Here is a 13,108-nt window from a genome sequence, read left to right on the forward strand (position 1 = left end):
CGCGGGGGGCAGTGACAGGCGCTCAGTCACTCGCGGCTGGTGACGACAGTGACAGGCGCGCGCGGCCCCCCGGCAGAAAAGAATCCCCCGCTGGATTCGGTGGCAGAAGCATGGCCCGGGGCTGCCAAGGGAGGCTGTAGCCACCCCCCCCTCCCCAGTGCGGTTGTGCGCGGCCAGTGCCGCGGCGCACAGCAGAGCTCTGCTGCCTGACGGGGCAGAGCAGCCGCGCAGGTCACTTGCACTGGGGGGGGGGAGAGGGAGCCCGAAACGAAGCGTTCTCATCCCCTCCGCACACTGACAGGGCAAAAAACCCAACCCAGCCCGCCTTGGGTGGCTCCCAAATACAACATTTTTCTTTTTCAGAGATTTTTTTTTTAATGCTTTTTTTTTTAAATGCACTTAAAAATAAATTGCAGTAAAATTGGGAACAAAAACTGTTTGGAATCAAAAGATCAAAATATTTAGTTTTTTCAACCAGAGCAAAATATTTTTTCAACCAGAGCAACTTGGTGAACTCGACACAAGGCGTAGTAGTGGATTTGGTCAACCCAGATCTGCAATTCTTTTTTTGCCCCTCCCATCCCACCCCACCAAAAAAAAAAAAAAAGTTTCACCCAGGTCTGCTCTTGTAATCTCCACTGGTCACACCTCAATATTAAAAGTGAGTACAGCTGCAGTCTGCTTTTTTTCATGGGTACTGTTTGTTTATATGCTATATCTGTGCAGAACTACAGATATTAAAAATGAGATTCAGCTCTAAGACTTCTGGCAGCTTGCCAGTGTGGATTTCAGTTATACAAAATTTGGGCACTTCTGGCTCAAATGGAGGCCCCGGAATGAACAGTTGTAAGCCGGGTTACGTCTGTTTGGCAGTGCAAACGTTCTAACCTTAGCACTTCAGAGCAATGCCTTGCATTTGTTAGATTTCCAAGGTTTCTGGTGGGAGTTCTTTATGAAAGATGTTTTGTTTATGTTGGACATCAAACACAAAGAATAATTAGAAGGAAAAATAGAGTAAATTTCCACAGAAATGTAAGGTTGTAGAGCTGGATAAAGTAGGCTTGCCTGCTTACTGGTGAAAAGTGCATTTCTTGGCAAGCTGGACGCTATCAAGTCTTGCTCAGAACTTCTAACAGATATTTTGGTTTAAAAGCTCTTAAATCTTTCATTCTCTTTTCAAGAGCATAAAGCAAATTAAAAAAGAAAAGGGAAAACATTTTGTAGATTTAAATTAGAGAAATCTTTCCAGATGAAAGGTTTGGTACCACCTGTTGTGGTAAAAATAAGATCTATACTCTTCTACTCAGAGCAAGGGCCAGAATTACTTGGCCTACCTGTAATGTTTTTGAAATGTCTCCAATAAAAATAACACTTCATGTGGCTTTCTTGATGAAACATGTGGTTGAGTTACTAGTCCCTCAGTGTAATTTGGACTCTCTTGCCCTGGAATGATATCTCTGTACTTCCTCTAATGATGACCTTAACATATACATGGTATTGATAGATGGTGAAATTTAGAACAATTCTGGTGAAATTAAAAGTTGCTTGTCTGTCAGTGATATAAAAAGTAATATCAGGTTGAAGGTTTGATATTATTATAGTGACAATGATCCTTTTATTTATGAAAATGTTGATGAAAAACTGGATTTAAGACTTTCATGTAGGCCTTTTTTATTTTTCAGAATATATTCTTAAAATATGAAGTTTGTAGTCTGTTCAGTAGTGAAGATGGCTTTGAAAATGCAAACCGTTGCATTGCTGTCTGCTCTGTAGTCAACAGTACTGTAAACCCAATCCAACTCCCACTGAATTTAGTGGAAAGACTCATATTGACTTCAGTGGAATTTGGATTGGCCTTTGAGCAGTCTGAATTTCCCTTATATACTAATCTTAATACACAGCACACAGTAATGAGATGAGCCACTGAATAAATGACTTTACTCATTGTCACTTATTTCTTTCTTACAGTTGTTAGGCACAAGGGCCAATACATTAGTTGTGTAACAACTTTGATGAGTTTAGTTCATTGACTAAAAAGTGGTTATAGGTGAAAGCTCTGGTTTGCAGCTGGATCAAGGCTGCTCATTTCTCTTGCCTGCCTATTAAGCTGCTTCAGACGTGTGTCTACTTGCTGTAACTTTTCACCATTTTCCATGCACTGCTTTGGAATTAAATAGTATAGTTTCTTACTTCGTGTTTCAGTATTTAGTGTTTTACCTAGTGTCGGGCAGATCCTCAGTGGTTGTAAATTGTCATGACACCCCAATGGATGATAGGATTGTAGGGAATGTATTTAAACACAGCAGCAGCTATAATCTTATATGACAAATTAATAAGAAAATAAAGAAAGCTAAGATTTGTGAGGTACCTTTGTTATTAGAGTTAAATAATAACTATCTAAATATCTAGCTAACTAACTAACTAAATACTCTGCTACCAATCTTTGGATATCAAAATCTGGACAAATAGCAACCAAACTTTGGCTGTAATTAACAGTTAAGATTTTCTTTGTTATTTAGGGCATGATTCTGCAGGGGTGCAATATGCAGTAACACAGAAATCAGTGAAAATATGCATAAGAGTAGGCAAATGTAAGGGAATTTTTTTTAGAGAGTCAGGTTTTTATATTTTATTTGATGCTTTTTCAAGAGCATGGTAGTGGATTTCTGGAGCCAAATAATCTATGCAGTAAACCAGGGCATAATTTAACCAAATTAGGTGTGGTAAACCTACATGTTAAGCTTTTGATAGCTACTTGAAATGCAGCACCATTGTTAACATTGCCCAACTGCTCCCCCTTGTGCGAGATAGCGAAGGTTTTAAATACAACTTAACTGATCTAGAACCATATTTATTTACATTTTTTACAATTGTATTTTATTCCGTATTGATATATGTAATTGGTTTATTATTAGCTTTAATCATCTAAAAATGTTCATTTTATGGGGATTGTCAAGTAGTTTATATCTAAAATTTTACTTAATTAAAAATTAGGTTAAATACAGTTAAAAGTTAAATATAGTGATGCATGTCCTTTACATTTTAAATGCGAATTTTAATTGAAAACATAATCTATGTTAATCTATTATGGGAAAACTTTTAAAAAGGCCATTCTTTTTGGAAGAATAAACCCCCTTGAAAACATTGGTGCCATCCTTTGACATCTGGCTTTTCAGCATAAGCAATTAAATAACAAGCTGTATTCCTAGGTATTACTAATTATTCTGGTGCACAAAATGTCTTCATAAGGTGCTACTGAAGTTCTTTAAATAAAAACAGCCAAGTTAATTTTAACTCCCTTTAAAATATCTGAGGAAAATCATGACAGAAAAAACCCTACCTCAGTATGGAGATTATTTTTTCAAATATGCAATACATGACCTTTGATTTGGTGTGTGTACTTTGTTTGTTTGTGCAAATGATAACATGTACAGAATTTATGTGAAAGTTATTCTGTTTACAGAATTATTCACACTCAGTTGGAAGCTGGGTTGAATCCTCTGAAAATGTGACCCTTGCATTTTCTGAGAGGTAATAGTAGTATTTAATGTTTGGTATTTAATGTTTAATGTATGTGCTAGTTTTGATACAAGCATATGGTAAATGAGATGACTGTCCTAGTGTCCTTTAGATTAAATCTAGCATTACATGTTTTAGTAATAAAACATGATACTTCTATAGCAAATTTAATCTAAAGATATGAATGTTTTATAGACTTTAATGAGCAAATGATCAACATCTCTGTGGTGTAGGTAAGTATTAAATCCATTTTACAGATAGGGAAACAGGTACAGATGTAACTTTCCCAAGGTAAGACACCACGTCAGTGGTAGAGGCCATGAATCCTGATTTGTACTCCCTTGTCCTAAATGTTAGACATATTCCCTCCCTAAGGATGTCACTTCTAGTCCCTGTTTCCAGTACAGCAGTAACTATTTTAGAAGTTTGGTCACTTCTTAGTATAAAGTATATGATTTCTTTCTTTTTTTCTTTTTTGCTACAGGTCAGTACTGTGCATGAGCTTTTTATAACTTTCCATATCTCTGTAGTGTCTGGAATAAAAAGTGATATCATGCTTAATCCTCTACTAGTTAGTTTCTGTCTGACAAGGTTTTGTCAGGATTAATGTTTTCTGTTTATTAATATATTAAACCATTTTAGTGCATTTTAGATTGCATTTGATCCGGTTTTAATTAATGTATTTTATCATTTTTAAGAGGACTTACATTTTACATGAACCCAAGCTCAAGGTTGCATGTGTCATGTCTATTTAAATTTGTACAGTTAATTGGATACATATGTACTGTGTTAAAATGAATATGCTCAGATCCTAAGTGGTTTTATGAAAATGAACAGATTTCTATTTAAAGCAGCTTATTTTCATCCACTTTTAACACAAACCATTTTTCAATATAAATATATTTTGATGTGTGTATGGTTATGTTTTCCCATTTCTTTTCCAAACTCAGATTTATTTTACTAATTTAATAGGTATTCACAGAATCAGTGCTTTTTAATTGAAGCCAATAAAATTTAATGCCAGTTTCTCTGAAGCAATGCCAATTAACTGAAATAAACCCCACATTTCTGAAATGGATGTGTTCATAGAGTGCCTGTCAGGTATCTGACAGAAAATGGAGATAAGGAAAGATGTAGAGGCAGAGGACTAAAATCAGGGACGCTACATCATAAAAAGGGAATAAGGTTTCAGAAAGTCACAAACAAAGAGTTTTTAAATAATAAGTATTGTCAAAGACTGCTTAGCTAATAATTTTATGAGCCAAAACTAAGGAGTATGCTTTTAATAAAACCAGTGTGATTTTATTTTTAGAATGCAGTTTATTTCAAACCAGTTAGTTAATAAGATCTGTGCATATGGGCAAGAGACAAGATATAGCAATTTTAACTAATCGTGTTTATTGAAATGAAACATTTTAGAAAAGTGGCAAAATTAAATGGAAGATAGTAAGTAAACACAGTACAGGTGTATTGTAACCAATATGCAGTGTTCTTACTCAGACCAAAGTAGATTTCCATTCGTGTTTGCTGGCTGATGGTGTTCTCTTAGAACATTTGGCAAAGGGTCATTCCCAGATAAGGTCATATAATAAATGACAAGTAGAATTTTTAAATGCTTTCAGTGGATTAATGCAATGGATTTTTTAAGATTAAGGGGGTTATTACATCCATTTGGTGCCTTTACTGCTGGAAAAATAACCGAGAGCAGAAGTTTTTTGTGTTACCTTGGAAAAAGATCCTCTACAAGTCAAACACTATTAACTTTAATGAAGTAGCTTTGATGGCAGGGAAGAGACAGCTGATACTACACTTCCCTAACAATAAACCACACTGACAGATAAAAACAAACATGTGCAAGATAACATATAGCATTTCAGAGAACAGGGCCAGTAACTAATGTAGACTGATGTTAACTTTGCTTTTTTTTAAAGACTGTTACTTCTTCTGTTGTGGTAACTTCTAAAAAACAGAAAAATTTAATTTTGTTTTTATGGCAAAGTTTGAACATGTTTTTACTGGAGTAGCTCAGGATGGACTATTCTGACAAACTCTAATACTTATGATTGTAACTTTTGGAGACCGGATTAATCTTTAAGAAGATTGCTTTACTTATCAATTTTGTATACTACTGTTTAACTTAATTGGAAGAAACATTCTTTGGTTGTGATAACTTGCTCCTGTTTGCCACCCCAGCCCCTTAACTTCCTTTCCTTTTGCATTCTACTCTGGAGGCCTGGTACTGGTCTGGTCATTGTTACTAAAGTAACTGCAAAGCCTTATTACCTTTCAGGCATCACTAACAGTGAGGCAAAATGGACACAATGCACTTGGCTAAAGTAAACAGTACTGGGCGTATGGTTAATTTTTTATCACTAATTCTTGTTTGAGACAGAATAACTGTGTGTGTATTTGACTTACTTAGTTGATCTCATCATTAATCATAAAATCTAGTACCACTGATTTCATTGATAAAGCATAACCCAAGTACATCTCCCAAATATTTTTCCTGACAATGCTTAACTCAGTACTTTTAAAAACAATAGTTTCATTCCATTAAAAAAGTAGAAAACCATCAGAAAAATGTACAGCCATAGTTACTACTGGCCTTGTATTTGAATATTTGAAGGTCTGTGATTTTTCCATTGTAAATTCTGTAAAATAGGAATTTGTATCGATGAATATTTTTAAATAGTAAAATCTAAAATAGTGCTTCATAAGTATTCTTAATTCATCAGTGTTCCTTATAAGTACCTAGAGTATATAATTCATACTTTTTTTTGAACAGTCTCAAATTAACATGTTAATGGCAACTAAGCATCTTTTTTGTCCATGTTGCATGGATTAAGTGTCCTTAGTAGTGTGCATTGACCCAAAGTCTACAGAGATATTGTGGACAATAATGCCAAAGACCTAGGATTATAGGAATATATCTCACATGTCCAGTGTGATTTTTGTATTTTAACTAATATCAAAAGCAAATTAAATGGTTAGAAATAGTGTGTTAAGATAGAAGCAAATTACTTATTAAATTTATAGTCAAGTCTGCTTCTTCATTCTTAACTGACTCTAGGAATTGCAGTGTATACAGTATGTACATCTCTATCATAGTTTAATCTTTGCTTTCTTAATATCTAGGTATAACAAAATTAAAAAATGAAGTTTTAAAGATAGTCATTGGGCTTGCTTAAAACATAATTCATGGCAAAATCATACTTTTTATTTTAAACAGATCTTATGACTGCCTATCAGCTAATTCCATGGTTCATAATGTCACTGCCATAATGCAAACTGTAATTTCCTGGGGATAGCCCATTCAGATTCCTAACTAGGACTTTGAGACATTCAAGCTGTCCCTAGAAAGAGATTGACCCTAGAGTTCATTCCAGGTGTTACAGTGAGTCCATTGCATTCTCAGGCAGTACTTGGGATTACTAGTGTAATTACTCTCACCAGTGATCCTTAAAGCTCACACAGTAAATATGAATCTCACTGCTGAGTATGGTGGTTGGATTTAGCTCCCAGCTCACTGGGACATAGCGTGTTGGGATGTCTTCTACAGTGGGAACAAATAATCCTATCTGAGGAACCTAAAATTGGGGAGGAACTCATTGGAGACATACATTTAAAATAACTTGAATGCTGTTGAATTATTCCTTCCTCTTGCCTTTGCTACTTGTCACACTCAGCATGTTCTTGTAGGGTATATTTAACAGTGGATTTCCTTTTGTTTGACCCTTATCGATACTTGAAAGGAATGTAATTAATGTTTTTTCTTCAGATGTTATTCTGTGTAGTATAACATTTTCTGTTCCTTCTGTTTTTTTTCTGTTCTCAGAGGCTCATGTGAAACTAGGATCTCTGAAAGTTCACTTGCTCCTACGTGTTTCAAAGAGCTGCTGTATACATTATTCTTTTGCTTGTGGAGCCATAAAAATTCCATGTTAGTCAACTGGGAATAAACAAATAGAAGATTATCAGTGCAAGTGGTGAATATGCAGCAGAAGCAGGTAAAACCAAAAATCTTGCTTTCTTTCACTTAGTAAGAAAAAGAATAAGGGAAGAGAAATACAGAAAATGATATATAGGCAGAAAATGTGTAGTAAATATTAAAGGTGACTTCAGATGTGGAAAATTCCACTAAAGTTCATGGGCAACTTGTATATGGAAGGGGGCCAGATACAGAGCAGTGCAAAGTAACCCTAAAATTCCTCTGACAGGGGGTAGCTGAAGGCACATATTAAGGGCCACCTGGCTTTGAAGAGTATGCATTCTAGGATGGGGGGAGGGCGTGAAGGAGGTCAAAAAGGTTGGCACTTTAGCCAGAGCATTATGTACTCTGCCACTTGATCTCTAGGGCCTCTTCTAGCTGGTGTAAGTTAAAGTAACTCTTTGGCTGCATGGATTTGGGAAGGGGGCCAGTTCAGCTGCCTGGCCAATGCACAGTTGTGGGAGGCATAGGGCACACAGCCTCCCCTCCCAGTTGCACTGTGTAGTTTGAAGATTGCACTCTAGATCTTTAACATAAGGAACTACCCATCTCATCTACTCTTTCCTCATGTTGTATGTGTTCAACTACTGAAGTTCTTATAACAAAACAAAAAAACCAAACAAATCAATATCCTATATTCTCACCAGACTTCCCTCAGTTGAGATTTTTTTCTGTAAGCTACATGCCTTCTAAATAGAAGGCTTATCAAAGATTTTCAGGAGACGTTAGCATTTGTTTGCGAGAGAGTAGGCAGGAACATATATATCTGGTGATGATGGAGTTGGAGTGATGATGATAACTTTGCAGTTATAGTTTTTTATTTTTGAGTATTGAAAATATTAAATAATGAGGTAAGTAAATACTATTCCCAGTCTTGGAAATGGAAAGTAATGCAAAGTTTGTGACTTGCCTCATGCCACTGTGTGATCTATTGGAGAAATTCACAAGTGTTATGGAGCTCTTTTGTGCCATGGGAATCTGGGCATTCATATGTCCTGGCTGTTTCTGGCTGTCATGGGGGCTCAGAGGTAGCTCAGTCCTGTGTTGGGGGCTGAATTGGCCTGTGGCAGTCCCAGGATTAGGGCAGAACATTGCTTCTCCCTGTTGGTCCCTGTGCTGGGTTCAGCAATGGGACAGGGATGAAATTGTCTTCTATGGGAAACTCCTTCAATGAATTCCTTTTAAAGTATGACAGGATAAAGCACTAGAAAAGGCCTTGTAGGAACAAGGGATGGACTGATCTATTACTTCTTTTCCTGGGAGGTAGCCTCTACTGCTCTTGTGATTGCACTCCATGGGTAGCAATGCCTTGTGGATCCATTTAGCAGCAGATCATCTGGCCCTGTATCTTCACTTGTTTTGGAGAGAGCCCTTGTGGATCTGACTTCCCCGTCTCCTGTTCTTCTTATGCAACAAACACCCACACTAATTACGACTTTTATGTTCTGAGGAAGGAGGCAGGAATTGATCCTAATGCCTTTTCATTATGCGTGAATAATAATATTGAGACTAAAATTGTTTCTGTTGTTTCCCGGTTTAACCAGTTGGGGAGTTTTTTGTTTTCCATGAGTCTATAAAAATATTCAATTTCTGCTTCATAGAAAAAACAGTATTTGAAATATTATTAGCCCTAAATATCTAGATTAATTCACTAAATGTTCCTTTTTAAAGCAAAGAATTTACAGTTTGAAATTAATGCCACCCCCTATATTAGTTCACACATTTCCTGTTAGATCCTTTCAGACTACAAGTCTTTCATCCAGGCTTTCACTATTTAAATTACACCAGTGTGGACTCTCTTAGACTTTGTCTTCATTAGGAAAAAACATGTGTTCTTATCATGCGTTAACTAATGAGTGGTAAAATCATAGTGAAGACAAGGCAGTTTTTTGTTTACCATGACCTGCGAATGTGCAAAAAGTACAAACTGCCTTGTCTTTGCTAGGATTTTAACACAATAGATAATATGTTGTAAGAAAACGCCTTTCTTCATAGCATGCTATGAAGCACCCTTATGTTCAGTTCCTTGGAAACAGGTGAGATGTGTGTGATGCAAGTCTTTTTAGTTACAAAGTGCGAGTCTAAATCACTGAGTTGGAATAGCCTATGCAGAGAGAGAGCCAGAAGTCAGTGTAAGTCATATCAATTCAGTGCATATGTAGATGACTGTACTCAAAACCTTTCCTTGACAGTAAAAAAGATCCATCAGACAATGGAAATAGTGCAATGCAAGGGGTAGTACAATGAAGCACATCATGGTGTTTGGCTTCACACTAACATCCTGTGTGGCACAGCACAAAGAGATTTGGTCCTCAGTACTTGCTTGCTTCTTTTAAGGAAAATGAATGTACTCCACAGATGCAGTCTACAGTTATTAATTGCTTCTCATTACTCAGTAAAATCCACATTTATCATTGATGTCTACATTTGTTGCAAGACTGAAGTTTTAAAGTCCACTCTTGAGTTACCCAAGAGCATAAAAAAACACATTCAGATGGAGCATTTTAATCACTATTGAATAGCACAGAAATGACCAGATTATCAAACTTTTGATTTTTTCCCTTTGTACCAAGAACAAATTCAGCCCCAATCAATTAAAAATAAAAGTTAAGTCACTGAAATAACAGACAGTTGTCTTGAAAATGGGAAAAGGAAAATAGAATGGATCCTTATTTTTGCCTTAGCTGCAAGATAATTTTCCCTACTCATTCTGTCTTTCCTTTTCAATATAATATATCAAGTTTCTTTAGGAGTTAATAATTCCCTATTGCTGTCTGATTTAATTGAGCCAAGTGGTTTTTGCTAGTAAGTTCACACCCTGCTTATCTTTCCCTCTCCTTAGACCCAAATTTTCTTCTGTTACACAGAAACCTTATGTTATTTCACATTCTGATATTTTAAATGATATATAACGCATCAGAATTACTAACTCATGAACTCAGTGTTATTAGAAGCAATTTATTTTAAGAGTCCTGATCTTTTTTTCTCTGTCTCTCTCATTTCAGCAGAGTTGTGTCCTGCAATTGGACCTTTGGCAGGTGGACAAGTAATCTTAATTTTTAGAAAGGTACATTCATCGAATGCAATGCCGTCAGCTTAGTTCAAGATTGCAAAGAGTTGTGCCCTCTTGTGTTCATTTGTAAAAGCAACCAAAGAAATAGAAAACAGACTGGATTCTAGGACAAAACCTACTGTACTGAACTCAGAGGGTACTTATAAATTACAATTCATTTGTTTCAGAACCTTGAATGATTCTTGAACTGTTTAAATAAAATATAGTATGGGATTCTTTCCCCCTGAGAGTACATATTTTGATTTAAAATCTTATATTAAAAGGAAGGGAACAACAGAGTGTAAAACCCAGATATTATTTATCTAATGATGAATGAAAAGGATACAAATCACCAAAATCATAATCATGTCAGATGTTTTTCCCAAAGAAAACCAGTATATAACCAAATTATTACAAACAAACTTCCTCATAGAGCATCTCCAGATTTTAGACTGTGATTTCATGTGCCTCTTATTTGGCCAAATACAATTAACTTCTTGTAGATACTAATCATATTTTTGTTAATAAAAATGCATTAACCCTCCTGAGTGTATTGCTCCTTTGTGTAGTACTTTGTGTATGTATCTTTAAATGTTAGATTATAGTTGTAGTAGAGAGCAACTTCTTGCTTATTAGTGAGCGCATGGGCAATATATTTTACAGTATGTGAAAAATTAGCATTATATTATTAAATGTCAACAAAGATGGAGATAAAAATGAAATATACTGAATATTGTCTTTTAGGGCTCAATCTGTACTGACTGGGGAGTGGACTGAGTCATCTAATTTTTAGGATTCTATATGGTTAAAATTAACAACATGATTCAGTATATTCAATATTTTGTATAGTCAGATTTCAATTGTTTTATATACATATATCAGGATATACTGAAATCACAGTGTAGTTTATTTTGAATTGTGGTGGAATGTACTTAAATATGAATTGTTTCCCCCCACTTTTAAAGTTTTAATTCTAACCTTAAATTGACTTTTGCCTACTGGGTGACCTTCTCTGTAATTTTTAGGCTTATTTCCTGTGCGGGATCTGAAGTACACATAAATCATGCCTTAGGCTGACCTCTTTCTTAGAATGGATAATATGTTGATTCACACTGTGTAACACAATTTTTACAACAATGCTGATTTTTTTTTTTGTCAACCTGGAGTTTCTTTGGTTTGGGATTTTAAGGAAAGTAAAAATCTATTTTGGTTTGCAAAGAGACAGTGGTTTAATGCAATAGCTCTTCATCTCTTGAGACCTCAGTGAAACTCTAGATGGCATCACATGTAAAATAACTTTAGTTATAAAACAATCCTCAGTTAGACATCCATTCATATCAGAACATTGCCTGATAGGTTGGCACAAGTCCATATGTTTAGTTGTCACTGCTCAAGGCAGAATCAGGCCGGGAACAAAACAAGGGTTTGGCGAGTCAGGATTAAGATCTGTGAGATTAAAGTGGTGTGAATTTTTATTTGTATTTCATTAAAAATCAGAATCTTTAGCCCAGGTTTTCCTGAAGGTTTGTGAATCTTTCAGCAAATCTGGGGTGAGTTGCTTGTGAATCCGAGTGATTTCAGTGGTTTTCCATCACAAAAAGATTTGTGCTGCATACTTTCCTTACAGAAATTAATAACCTAGAAAATTTGGATGTGAAACATCATAATCTGTTGATTTGTATAAGCACTGTTTAAAAACCAAATAGGCAATATAAATAGTAAATAGGGAGGCTGGTATGTAAAGCACGTGAAGAAAAAAGAACCAAATCTTGAATTCTCTGTTTAGCGAATTGCCATAGATTATCGAATTTAGGATTTGGTCGAAGGTGGGAAGTGTGTGTGTGTGTGTGTGTGTGTGTGTGTGTGTGTCAACAAGTAGCTAGTATTTTCAAAAAGTATTGTAAAAAGTAAGAACAAGGGTTATATTTAGTAAAATGGAAATGTTTCAAAATTGAATTGAGGCAATAAGTTGCGATTTTGGAGCCTTCCTAATGGAAAAGAGAGAGATCAATTTTATTTTTACCTTTGCAAGAATGGCTCCCTGTTATAATAAACCAGCTTGGGTGTAACTGATGGCTCAGTCTGAGAGGCTATACGTAAATACCAGATTGGAAACTGAAACACTGGGATAATCCAATAATTTGTAGAGTCTAAGAAGCCTATGTTAGGGAGAGTATTTGCAGCACGGAGGTAAAAGAGATTTTAATAAATGATGGTCACTCAATCCTGATCTTCTCTGATTTGGTCTCCTTACCCAGGACAAACAAATAGTGCCAGATTTTATTAAAAATGACCTTCCTCTAGAAGAATCTTGAAACAACTTTTGAGGTGCCTAGTGAAACTGAGAATCCTGTTCTGAGGGAATTGCTGTTTTACAGGAACCTGTCAAGGCAGTATTCCCTGAAGGTGACATTCATGTATAAAACATGCTCTGGCAAAATGCTATGAGGCTGAAAGAAGTGAATTTCAAATGAGGAAATTCTGCTTATGTACTCGATAAACTGTAATACCCAGTTTGGCTACCCATGTTTGTTTGTGGTTTCTGGTGG

At 35.8% G+C, this 13,108-nt stretch overlaps 1 long non-coding RNA gene across 2 annotated transcripts; it reads left to right on the forward strand.

Annotated features, from left to right (window-relative positions):
• The first annotated feature begins 648 nt into the window (after nucleotides 1-648).
• On the forward strand, nucleotides 649-10,997 carry LOC137142684 (uncharacterized). 2 transcript variants are annotated; one of them, XR_010916993.1, is made up of 3 exons: nucleotides 649-661; nucleotides 7,355-7,526; nucleotides 10,513-10,997. It is a non-coding gene; the product is annotated as an uncharacterized lncRNA (long non-coding RNA). The 2 variants fall into 2 exon arrangements; XR_010916994.1 differs by having other exon boundaries at nucleotides 10,516-10,997.
• Nucleotides 10,998-13,108: the final 2,111 nt, after the last annotated feature.

This window comes from Emydura macquarii, unplaced genomic scaffold (genome assembly GCF_026122565.2).
Source record: "Emydura macquarii macquarii isolate MOO-44397 ecotype Brisbane River unplaced genomic scaffold, CSIRO-AGI_Emac_v2 contig_3240, whole genome shotgun sequence".
NCBI classification, from domain to species: domain Eukaryota; kingdom Metazoa; phylum Chordata; order Testudines; family Chelidae; genus Emydura; species Emydura macquarii.